The 12,957-nt window shown below is 38.9% G+C and overlaps 2 pseudogenes; both read right to left on the bottom strand.

Annotated features, from left to right (window-relative positions):
- Positions 1 to 2,194: 2,194 nt before the first annotated feature.
- Positions 2,195 to 3,498, bottom strand: LOC149207582 (heat shock 70 kDa protein, mitochondrial pseudogene; annotated as a pseudogene).
- Positions 3,499 to 8,273: 4,775 nt separating this feature from the next.
- Positions 8,274 to 12,701, bottom strand: LOC149207581 (beta-adaptin-like protein A pseudogene; annotated as a pseudogene).
- Positions 12,702 to 12,957: the final 256 nt, after the last annotated feature.

Raw genomic sequence — 12,957 nt, 5'->3', positions numbered from 1 at the left:
ATTTCATCTTGTCCTCTGCCTTACACTCAAATGATTTTAGATACGAGGACAAGGACAAAGAAATTTTTTCACTTGTTTCTCCATTACTATGATCATTATTCCATTGTTTGAAACCTTGAATTGAAGGAGAGTTTGCCACCACATCTGATCTATCTATCCATTCCTCCAAAAACATAAGCCAAAAGTCTTCAAATGACTTGATGGATTTGGCAGGAAAGCTTTCAATCCACCGTTTACATTTCCCTTGAAATGAATCATAGAACAACATAATGCAAACATCCTCATGCTTAACTCTAAGAAGCTCTGTAAAATCACAAAAATCTGATATATGCTTCAAAGTTAAACTCAAATCTTCTCCATTGAATTTTGGACCATTCCTTAGAAAATATGCATCCTTGGGAAAATGATTTGGGAAACCATGAATTCCTGAAAAATTTATGCATGCATACCTTGAAATAAGAATGGTAGCATCTGGGTCCTTCATAACTCCAGTGGAACCACCATGAATATATGAATTTCGAATTCTTCAACAATGGAATCGCCAAGGTAGATTTGCAGCCTCAAAAGATTTCTGAGCTCCTGCTACCTTCAGAAGTTCAACCTCTTAATTTCGGGAATGAATAATCTTCAGACTCCCGGCAGACGCACCAAAATGTTATCTCAAAATCAGACCCTGATAGGCTGCTAGTCAGGTTGACTCTAAGTAACTATTTCAAACCTACTTTAGGCTGAGGCTTAGCCTCCTCAACCTGAGAGGGCTCTCTGTAGATGGGTTAATGATTTTGATTAAGATAAGATGGCTAACTCTTCTAGAACAACTGTGACAAATATGAATGTTGGAAATACATTAAACAAGAATCCATTGGGCCTATGGAGTCAACAACACCTCAATATAACAAAGATCTTGACCTTACATGGAAGTCAGGGCATTCAACATTTGAATATTCAGAACATACACTCATATGGAACCACACAGTTTATAGATGCATACTGGAAATCAGAGCACATTCAGTGAATTCTGAGTGATTATACATCCATACCACTGTAAACAAAACTAAGAAAAGGACAACATCACACATTCTGAATATAAGAAATCCTTCATGAATCCTGAGAAGTAAAATCAAAATTATATTACTGAAAGTGAGTCTTTACATAAGCCAAATACTATGCTCTGTTATAAAGTTTTCCAACCCCTATTACATTTCTGTTTCAGCTATATATAGAGCTCTTATTCTAACTGATCGAGATTCCTCCTCCAGCATGAGGGGAATTCGAAAACTACTTCTAATGACACCTATTAACCCTTTAACTAACTAATAAATACAACAAAGTGTTGACTGGAGTTTTTTTAGAGATCTAAATCAACTATGACTCTAACTCCATATTACATGCATGATGGCTTTAATTAAGATGATTCCTCGTTCTTTGACATCTGGTTCCCTTCTAGTTTAGTTGTGATGGTCTTCAAGGCTCCACGGTTGTCTTCAATGACACATGTTTTCCAATGCCCTGAAAGATAGGAAACTACCCCTGTTTACTGGTCTTTAGTTTTCCCCAAAATATTCGAATGCAAATAAGCATGTCCTTTATCCTTTAATTACCCAAAATGGAGCAGACTGCCACGTCCTTGATGCGTTGTAAGCTTTTCCCATGTACATGTGTGCTGCCAAAACTTTCAAAAAGATTTTCCGCTTTCTTCTCTCTTCATCAGTTGCAACCTTGCTATTTTTCCTCACACTGTCCATAACACAGTCTTGTAATATGTATAATATATTCTACTGTATCTTTAATGGTCCCTGGTCCTCATCTACTTCTCTTATTTGATAAGAGATATGCATGATCTGGAAATGAAAGAAATCAGCATCAAGAACTTGTCAGCTAAATACCACTAGGGGCATACTCAGCTATCTGAAATATTTTTGAAGAACCTGAGAACTGAGATAACTTCAGCGTTGGAATGAGTGCTGTGTCTTGAATTTGCTCCAAACGATTTCACCTTGTTGCAATAATGCAAGAGAATGGTCTTCTGCGGTTATCAAGGCCCTAAATTCATGAGACATATTTACACGCAGATAGTTATTTATAAAAACCTTTTGTAAGATACCCTTTTTAGGATCTAGTTCAATAATCTCCCTCAAAATTTCATTCTTTTGACCATCATCCAGCATAACAGTCAGAGAAACCCTGTTCTTGTCTAGGTGTTACACCACTGCAAACGCTTGCTGCTCTGATGATAACAGTAGGCTCCACCTTGAGAACCAGAGGATGAGCCACCAGATTGTTGCTGTACACTCTGGCCTATTTTCAAGGATGCCGCAGTTGCTGCATCAATTTTTTGCTTTGATATCTTCAACATCATCATTAGCAATTGCTTTCTTTAAGTCTGTTACAGCTGACTCTATTTCAGAAATGACATCTGAAGAAAGTTTGTCTTTATATTCGCTCAAACTCTTCTCTACTGAGTATATCGTGCTGTCTGCAGCATTTCTAGCATCGATTAATGCCTTCTTTTCCTGATCTTTTTGAGCATGCATCTCAGCCTCTCTCACCATTTTCTGTATCTCGTCTTCTGTCAGTCCTCCAGACGACCGGATAGTGATATTCTGCTCCTTATTCGTGGCTTTGTCTTTAGCAGATACAGTCACAATACCGTTTGCATCAATGTCGAAGGTAACCTCTATTTGAGGTACACCTCTGGGTGCTGGTGGAATGCCAACAAGCTCAAACTCGCCAAGCAGCTTATTATCTGAAGCCATTTCCCGCTCACCTTGCAATACTCTCACTCCTACCTGAGTTTGACCATCTGCAGCAGTTGAAAACACCTGACTTTTCTTTGTTGGAATTGTGGTGTTTCTGTTGATAAGCCGTGTAAATACACCACCAAGAGTTTCAATTCCCCACGACAGAGGAGTAACATCAAGAAGAAGTAACTCTTTCACATCACCATGAAGTATACCACCCTGAATGGCAGCACCCATGGCAACGGCCTCATCGGGGTTCACACCTTTACCACGGCATTTCTCCAACCTCTACCATAAACAAGAATAGCATTCTCCTTGTTATAAGTAGTAAAATCACTTCAAACGCTTTGACAAAATGACTGCGAGAGTAAAGCCTGTAATTCTCTGCAAATTTGATATGACGGACAACAAATCCTCTTCCAGTTGCTCTGTACTTGGCACCTCCATGGAGAAGAGTCCAGCCAAAATAATGAGTTCTTGTTCCAAGGGAAAATGTAAAAAACACAGAGCATAATTGCAGTTGCATTATCACGAAATTCACAACAGCCTTCAGAAATCCCTGTTCTAAGATGAACCCCATGATCATTGGCACAACAGTAAATACACCAATTTGGAACAGGAACTGTGTATTGAGAGCTGCCTCCAGAGCTGTGCTATCCAAAGAACGAGCTTTGTCGGTGATTGCAATATCCAAACCAGACAGGGCCAGGTATGCTTTACCATAAAGAAAAACGTAGACTGTCAAGACTGTCAACATCGTACAAACATAAAAGCCAACAGTCGTGAAGTAGAACGACAACATCCTGAAAAAGTCAAAAAGCGTTCCAAGTCTATATACATCTCTGCTAAGAACCTATTCGCCATTGCCACCAGCAACTTTACCCTCAAACAGAGCAATTTGATTAAGTCCCACATCTCGTCCTTTTCCAACCTGAATGTACTCATGATGAGTGATATTTCTCTTTCTCAAAGTGGAGTTGAAGCCTGCATAAATATCTTCACTTATATTAATGACACGAGATGCCTTGCGTATGCCTTCTTGTGTGATATGAAAAATCCTATCAAAGACATCTGGATGTCCATAATGCATACGGACCTTGAGAGGATTTTCCAGGACACGTTGACCCAAAGTCACAAAACTTGTTTCCTGGTTAGACATGAACTAGGCTAAAGATGATACACTTCCAGTAAATACATGCTCACGAACACCAAGTATTGTTGGGGGGCGAAGCCCATGATCACCATGAAATTCTTCAAGAAGATTGCGCATTTTGAGAGCCTCCTCGAAATAGTTGTCTTGATTCATGTCAATTGTTCATCTATAACCTGGCTGTAATAACTTCTGAGTTCATTGCGAGCTGCAACAAGCTTTGTAATAAACTGTAACATGTATTTCTCCTTTGATTATACAAAAATATCAGAATGCCACGTCTTTGTGTGCTGTCAACCTTTGTCCATGTGTGAAGACAAAAGCTCCTCCAAGCTGCCTGACATATTTTGGACTGTAGTAAATGTGTTCACTTTATGACAAAAGTTTAAAGTTGCATTCGAATACATGTTTCCTCCACCTGTATTAACTTTGCTGAAGATTGATAATTTTGCAGGATCCCTTGAAGATATTCCCTTTTCAACATTTCCACTTGCAGTTCAAAACTAGTGACTGAGATTGGATTATTTAGCTTCAGCAGTTTCGTAGCGCGCTACAAAACTGCTGAATTGTTTCAAAAATCACAGTTTCAACCCAAAACTTTGCTATTTAAGCACTTTACTGTTAAAACCTCCAAATCTGAATGGGAACGTTTGAAAAGATTAATACCAAGCAAAACCATCAAAACTCTGAAACATATCCTTACTTGAAGTGAAATTTCTTTATGGAGATTCTTTTAGTTGTCTCAACTGTATCTTTAAGTCTTCAATTTGTTTCTTCTTGCTTCTAATCCCAGCTCTCAGTTGCCTGTTAACCATTCTGATGTATCTCACCTCCTTTTTCTTGCATTGCCGATATAATGGTAAGTGAAGATGACATGAGATATAAGCTTCTGTTCTGGCTGAAAAATAGGTCTTGGGACAGAGCATCAAACTAATGTGAGTAGTTTGGAAATTAGAATTCTTAAGTGATAACAGGTAAAATGTTATCTCAAAATCAGAACCTGATAGGCTGCTGGTCAGGTTGACTCTAAGTAACTATTTCAAACCTACTTTAGGCTGAGGCTTAGCCTCCTCAACCTGAGAGGGCTCTCTGTAGATGGGTTAATGATTTTGATTAAGATAAGATGGCTAACTCTTCTAGAACAACTGTGACAAATATGAATGATGGAAATACATTAAACAAGAATCCATTGGGCCTATGGAGTCAACAACACCTCAATATAACAAAGATCTTGACCTTACATGGAAGTCAGGGCATTCAGCATTTGAATATTCAGAACATACACTCATATGGAACCACACAGTTTATAGATGCATACAGGAAATCAGAGCACATTCAGTGAATTCTGAGTGATTATACATCCATAACACTGTAAACAAAACTAAGAAAAGGACAACATCACACATTCTGAATATAAGAAATCCTTCATGAATCCTGAGAAGTAAAATCAAAATTATATTACTGAAAGTGAGTCTTTACATAAGCCAAATACTATGCTCTGTTATAAAGTTTTCCAACCCCTATTACATTTCTGTGTCAGCTATATATAGAGCTCTTATTCTAACTGATCGAGATTCCTCCTCCAGCATGAGGGGAATTCGAAAACTACTTCTAATGACACCTATTAACCCTTTAACTAGCTAATAAATACAACAAAGTGTTGACTGGAGTTTTTTTAGAGATCTAAATCAACTATGACTCTAACTCCATATTACATGCATGATGGATTTAATTAAGATGATTCCTCGTTCTTTGACATCTGGTTCCCTTCTAGTTTAGTTGTGATGGTCTTCAAGGCTCCACGGTTGTCTTCAATGACACATGTTTTCTAATGCCCTGAAAGATAGGAAACTACCCCTGTTTACTGGTCTTTAGTTTTCCCCAAAATATTCGAATGCAAATAAGCATGTCCTTTATCCTTTAATTACCCAAAATGGAGCAGACTGCCACGTCCTTGATGCGTTGTAAGCTTTTCCCATGTACATGTGTGCTGCCAAAAACTTTTAAAAAGATTTGCCGCTTTCTTCTCTCTTCATCAGTTGCAACCTTGCTATTTTTCCTCACACTGTCCATAACACAGTCTTGTAATATGTATAATATATTCTACTGTATCTTTAATGGTCCCTGGTCCTCATCTACTTCTCTTATTTGATAAGAGATATGCATGATCTGGAAATGAAAGCAATCAGCATCAAGAACTTGTCAGCTAAGTACCACTAGGGGCATACTCAGCTATCTGAAATATTTTTGAAGAACCTGAGAACTGAGATAACTTCAGCATTGGAATGAGTGCTGTGTCTTGAATTTGCTCCAAACGATTTCACCTTGTTGCAATAATGCAAGAGAATGGTCTTCTGCGGTTATCAAGGCCCTAAATTCATGAGACATATCTACACGCAGATAGTTATTTATAAAAACCTTTGTAAGATACCCTTTTGAGGATCTAGTTCAATAATCTCCCTCAAAATTTCATTCTTTTGACCATCATCCAGCATAACAGTCAGAGAAACCCTGTTCTTGTCTAGGTGTTGCACCACTGCAAACGCTTGCTGCTCTGATGATAACAGTAGGCTCCACCTTGAAATCCACCTTGAGAACCAGAGGATGAGCCACCAGATTGTTGTTGTACACTCTGGCCTATTTTCAAGGATGCCGCAGTTGCTGCATCAGTTTTTTGCTTTGATATCTTCAACATCATCATTAGCAATTGCTTTCTTTAACTCTATTACAGCTGACTCTATTTCAGAAATGACATCTGAAGAAAGTTTGTCTTTATATTCGCTCAAACTCTTCTCTACTGAGTATATCGTGCTGTCTGCAGCATTTCTAGCATCGATTAATGCCCTCTTTTCCTAATCTTTTTGAGCATGCATCTCAGCCTCTCTCACCATTTTCTTTATCTCGTCTTCTGTCAGTCCTCCAGATGACCGGATAGTGATATTCTGCTCTTTATTCGTGGCATTGTCTTTAGCAGATACAGTCACAATACCGTTTGCATCAATGTCGAAGGTAACCTCTATTTGAGGTACACCTCTGGGTGCTGGTGGAATGCCAACAAGCTCAAAATCGCCAAGCAGCTTATTATCTGAAGCCATTTCCCGCTCACCTTGCAATACTCTCACTCCTACCTGAGTTTGACCATCTACAGCAGTTGAAAACACCTGACTTTTCTTTGTTGGAATTGTGGTGTTTCTGTTGATAAGCCGTGTAAATACACCACCAAGAGTTTCAATTCCCCACGACAGAGGAGTAACATCAAGAAGAAGTAACTCTTTCACATCACCACGAAGTATACCACCCTGAATGGAAGCACCCATGGCAACGGCCTCATCGGGGTTCACACCTTTACCACAGCATTTCTCCAACCTCTACCATAAACAAGAATAGCATTCTCCTTGTTATAAGTAGTAAAATCACTTCAAATGCTTTTACAAAATGACTGCGAGAGTAAAGCCTGTAATTCTTTGCAAATTTGATATGACGGACAACAAATCCTCTTCCAGTTGCTCTGTACTTGGCACCTCCATGGAGAAGAGTCCGACCAAAATAATGAGTTCTTGTTCCAAGGGAAAATGTAAAAAACACAGAGCATAATTGCAGTTGCATTATCACGAAATTCACAACAGCCTTCAGAAATCCCTGTTCTAAGATGAACCCCATGATCATTGGCACAGCAGTAAATACACCAATTTGGAACAGGAACTGTGTATTGAGAGCTGCCTCCAGAGCTGTGCTATCCAAAGAACGAGCTTTGTCGGTGATTGCAATATCCAAACCAGACAGGGCCAGGTATGCTTTACCATAAAGAAAAACGTAGACTGTCAAGACTGTCAACATCGTACAAACATAAAAGCCAACAGTCGTGAAGTAGAACGACAACATCCTAAAAAAGTCAAAAAGCGTTCCAAGTCTATATACATCTCTGCTAAGAACCTGTTCGCCATTGCCACCAGCAACTTTACCCTCAAACAGAGCAATTTGATTAAGTCCCACATCTCGTCCTTTTCCAACCTGAATGTACTCATGATGAGTGATATTTCCCTGTCTCAAAGTGGAGTTGAAGCCTGCATAAATATCTTCACTTATATTAATGACACGAGATGCCTTGCTTATGCCTCCTCGTGTGATATGAAAAATCCTATCAAAGACATCTGGATGTCCATAATGCATACGGACCTTGAGAGGATTTGCCAGGACACGTTGACCCAAAGTCACAAAACTTGTTTCCTGGTTAGACATGAACCAGGCTAAAGATGATACACTTCCAGTAAATACATGCTCACGAACACCAAGTATTGTTGGGGGGCGAAGCCCATGATCACCATGAAATTCTTCAAGAAGATTGCGCATTTTGAGAGCCTCCTCGAAATAGTTGTCTTGATTCATGTCAATTGTTCATCTATAACCTGGCTGTAATAACTTCTGAGTTCATTGCGAGCTGCAACAAGCTTTGTAATAAACTGTAACATGTATTTCTCCTTTGATTATACAAAAATATCAGAATGCCATGTCTTTGTGTGCTGTCAACCTTTGTCCATGTGTGAAGACAAAAGCTCCTCCAAGCTGCCTGACATATTTTGGACTGTAGTAAATGTGTTCACTTTATGACAAAAGTTTAAAGTTGCATTCGAATACATGTTTCCTCCACCTGTATTAACTTTGCTGAAGATTGATAATTTTGCAGGATCCCTTGAAGATATTCCCTTTTCAACATTTCCACTTGCAGTTCAAAACTAGTGACTGAGATTGGATTATTTAGCTTCAGCAGTTTCGTGGCGCGCTACGAAACTGCTGAGATTTAATTATCACCGTCAGCAGTTTCGTAGCGCGCTACAAAACTGCTGAATTGTTTCAAAAATCACAGTTTCAACCCAAAACTTTGCTATTTAAGCACTTTACTGTTAAAACCTCCAAATCTGAATGGGAACGTTTGAAAAGATTAATACCAAGCAAAACCATCAAAACTCTGAAACATATCCTTACTTGAAGTGAAATTTCTTTATGGAGATTCTTTTAGTTTTCTCAACTGTATCTTTAAGTCTTCAATTTGTTTCTTCTTGCTTCTAATCCCAGCTCTCAGTTGCCTGTTAACCATTCTGATGTATCTCACCTCCTTTTTCTTGCATTGCCGATATAATGGTAAGTGAAGATGACATGAGATATAAGCTTCTGTTCTGGCTGAAAAATAGGTCTTGGGACAGAGCATCAAACTAATGTGAGCAGTTTGGAAATTAGAATTCTTAAGTGATAACAGGTGGCTCCACTTGGGATAGTGTGCCCCTGTGGTACACTAAGAACATGCAGGTCCAGTGCTTTGTCCTCTTTATAAAAAACATGGATTTGCTTGACAAACATCCCCTTCAAGCTTCTTGGGCCTTCACCTCAGGCTTAAGCTTGATGATCACTGTAGGAAAAAGAAATCTACATCTACTAAAAAAAAAATGCTCAGTCAACCTTGAGCTTATTTGCATTTTCCTACCTACCTACCCTATCAATTCAAACTTCTTTCAGCTCAATCAATGTGAAATTTCCAATGTAGCCAATCATTTGTCTTATCTGATATTTGAGTTTTTTGACTGCATCGCAGTTCAGAGCCACAATGATATTGTGATGACCAGTGCCACTGAAATTGCCTCTGATCTTCATAGAAAAACTGAAACACTGGAAAGTAAAACTCTTCCATATATTTGGCTATAGGATCCCAGAATACATGATCAACTTGATGATTCTTGTAACTTTCTGGTTGTGCAAACTGATCTTCAACAACAGTGTACAGTTCTTCAATCGTGAAAAAGAAAGGAAGCAACACTCTCTCCTTGTGTTCTGCCATAGAAAACTTCTGAAAATAATGATCATGATTATGAAGACTATATGCCTGAATTTGACCTTCTAAACCTTCAATGTCTTTCTCAATGTCTTTGGCAAATTCATCCAAAAATTTCATCTTATCCTCTGCCTTGCAGTCAAATGATTTTAGATAAGAAGACAAGGACAAAGAAAAATTTTCAACTATTTCTTCATTAATATGATGATCATTCCACTTTTTGAAACCTTGAATTGAAGGAGAGTTTGCCACCACATCTGATCTATCTATCCATTCCTCCAAAAACATAAACCAAAAGTCTTCAAATGACTTGATGGATTTGGCAGGAAAGCTTTCAATCCACCGTTTACATTTCCCTTGAAATGAATCATAGAACAACATAATGCAAACATCCTCATGTTTAACCCTAAGAAGCTCGGTAAAATCACAAAAATCTGATATATGCTTCAAAGTTAAACTCAGATCTTCTCCATTGAATTTTGGACCATTCCTTAGAAAATATGCATCCTTGGGAAAATGATTTTGGAAACCATGAATTCCTGAAAAATTTATGCATGCATACCTTGAAATAAGAATGATAGCATCTGGGTCCTTCATAACTCCAGTGGAATCACCATGAATCTATGAATTTCGAATTCTTCAACAATGGAGTTGCCAAGGTAGATTTGCAGCCTCAAAAATTCTTCTGAGCTCCTGCTACCTTCAGAAGTTCAGCCTCTTGATTTCGGGAATGAATAATCTTCAGACTCCCAGCAGACGCACCAAAATGTTATCTCAAAATCAGACCCTGATAGGCTGCTGGTCAGGTTGACTCTAAGTAACTATTTCAGACCTACTTTAGGCTGAGGCTTAGCCTCCTCAACCTGAGAGGGCTCTCTCTGGGTGTAATAATGATTTTGATTAAAACTAAGATGGCTAACTCTTGTAGAACAACTGTGACAAATACGAATGCTGGAAATACATTAAACAAGTATCCATTGGGCCTATGGAGTCAACAACACTTCAATACAACAAAGATCTTGACCTTACATGGAAGTTAGGGCATTCAGCATTTGAATATTCATAATATACACTCATAAGGAACCACACAGTTTATAGATGCATACAGGAAATCAGAGCACATTCAGTGAATTCTGAGTGATTATACATCCATACCACTGTAAACATAACTAAGAAGAAGACAACATCACACATTCTGAATATGAAAAATCCTTCATGAATCCTGAGAAGTAAAATCAAAATTATATTACTAAAAGTGAGTCTTTACATAAGCCAAATACTATGCTCTGTTATAAAGTTTTCCAACCTTGATTACATTGCTGTTTCAGCTATATATAGAGTTTTTATTCTAACTAATCGAGATTCCTCCTCCAGCATGAGGGGAATTCGAAAACTACTTCTAATGACACCTATCAACCATTTAACTAACTAATAAATGCAACAAAGTGTTGACTGGAGTTTTTAGAGATCTAAATCAAGTAGGATTCTGACACCGTGACAGCCTTGGTCTACAATCATTTTCGTTCTCTGACATCTGGTTCCCTTTGGCGGTGGCTGTGATGGATCTTCAAGGCTCCATGTTGGTCTTCAATGTCACACGTTTTCCATTGTCCTGAAACATAGGAAAATACCCCTGTTTGACTGGTCTTCAGTGTTGGAGCAAGTGGAAGCTGACCCCATTTACGCTGAAAGGTGGCAGGATCAAGTGTTGTTTTAGGACTAAGTTTTAATGCAGGAATCTGTGGTGCACTCATGATAGGGCCTAACCCGAGCAAATCATCAATGACATAACCTGCCTGTTGAATCGATGCAGGAGGTGTTGCATTTGACACTGCAATTTCAGATCCAGGTGGAACAGTTGTAGGAGATGGAGAATGGGAGACAAATAAATTAGAACTACCAGTGTAGTCAGGAGCATTATATGATAAAGATCCATTTGTAGCATGACCCTGACTTTCCTCCTTTTCTGATGCACTTAATAACAGATCATTGTCAGTTTCTTCGACTCTTTGACTTGGGAGGACATTGTTAGTAGATCCTGTGGTAGTAGCCAAAGAGCCCATATCTTCTGAAAATTCAAATGGTCCCCGGTGTTCCTTATCAATAAACATATATGAAGGCTCACGATAAATAACATAAAGACTGTTGAACTCATCAAATATACGGTCCTTGACTTCACTGCTCTGAGTATCAGCAAATACAGAAACTGCTTTTTTAGGTGGATTAATTACACGCTCTGCTATGCTCACATCATGTTGCAAAGTCTATAGTAAAATAATGCTCTATCGTGAACATCCTGATGTGCATCAGCCAACCCAGCTGCCAGGGCATCCCCTAATGCCTTCTGGGTTTCTGGAGGTCTCTTGAAAAAGGACTTTGTCACTGCAGTCAGCAAATGCAACCGAACCTCTGCTGAGTCTTCTTCATCCCAGCTGTCAATTAGACTTTCAAGAACATAAGGGGCATCAAGCATATCCTGGGAATATTCTCCCAACATCCAAACCAGTGCAGCTTTAGCTTTAGGATCTAGAACATTTCTGCTACTAACGTTCCCAACAACTGCAATACAGTCATGACTCCACTGCGGATACTTCCTTAGAAGGTCTTTCACGAGAACCAGAGTTTCTGCAGTGACATAATCCTTTTCCATCTCTAGGAACTGAAGAAGGCGGTCAACAATGGCATTGACATCATACTGCTGCAATGCAATTTTTCCAACTGCTCGGACAGACTCTCTTGCAATGGCCACATCAACATTTGCAGCATATTCACTGAGCTCCGTCACAATATCATATGTATTACTCTCATTTGCCACGACTGTAAGCATCTCAAGCTTCAATTTCTTCACATATGAAGGGTCACTGTAGCGACAATAAAAATGCTTATAATCTGATGAAAACAGTATTGGAGCACGTGTCACCAACAGATGTAGATGGCTCAAGACTGCATATGATTGTTCTTCCAATAATATCATCCAACTTCGCATAACCCAGCTGTGCAAGAATACCTCTAACCTCTTCTGCAACATACAAGGAAAAGTTGACCAAATCTCCAAGTACACCAGGAAACCGTGCCCGCAATTCCTCTCTCTGGCTAGCAACACCAACAGGACAATTGTTCGTGTGGTAGATCCTAGCCATAATACAACCACTTCTTTACCTAGCCCATATATCTCAAAAATTTGTGCTCCAATTATCGACCTTTCAAGAGACAGAACAACAAATGTCAATGTAGTGATGGTA

The sequence above is a fragment of the Pinus tabuliformis genome, chromosome 1_2 (genome assembly GCF_031772625.1).
Source record: "Pinus tabuliformis cultivar Carrire ecotype Pingquan chromosome 1_2, CPIR1, whole genome shotgun sequence".
Classification (NCBI taxonomy): Eukaryota; Viridiplantae; Streptophyta; class Pinopsida; order Pinales; family Pinaceae; genus Pinus; species Pinus tabuliformis.
This window is presented reverse-complemented; position numbering and strand designations above follow the sequence as displayed.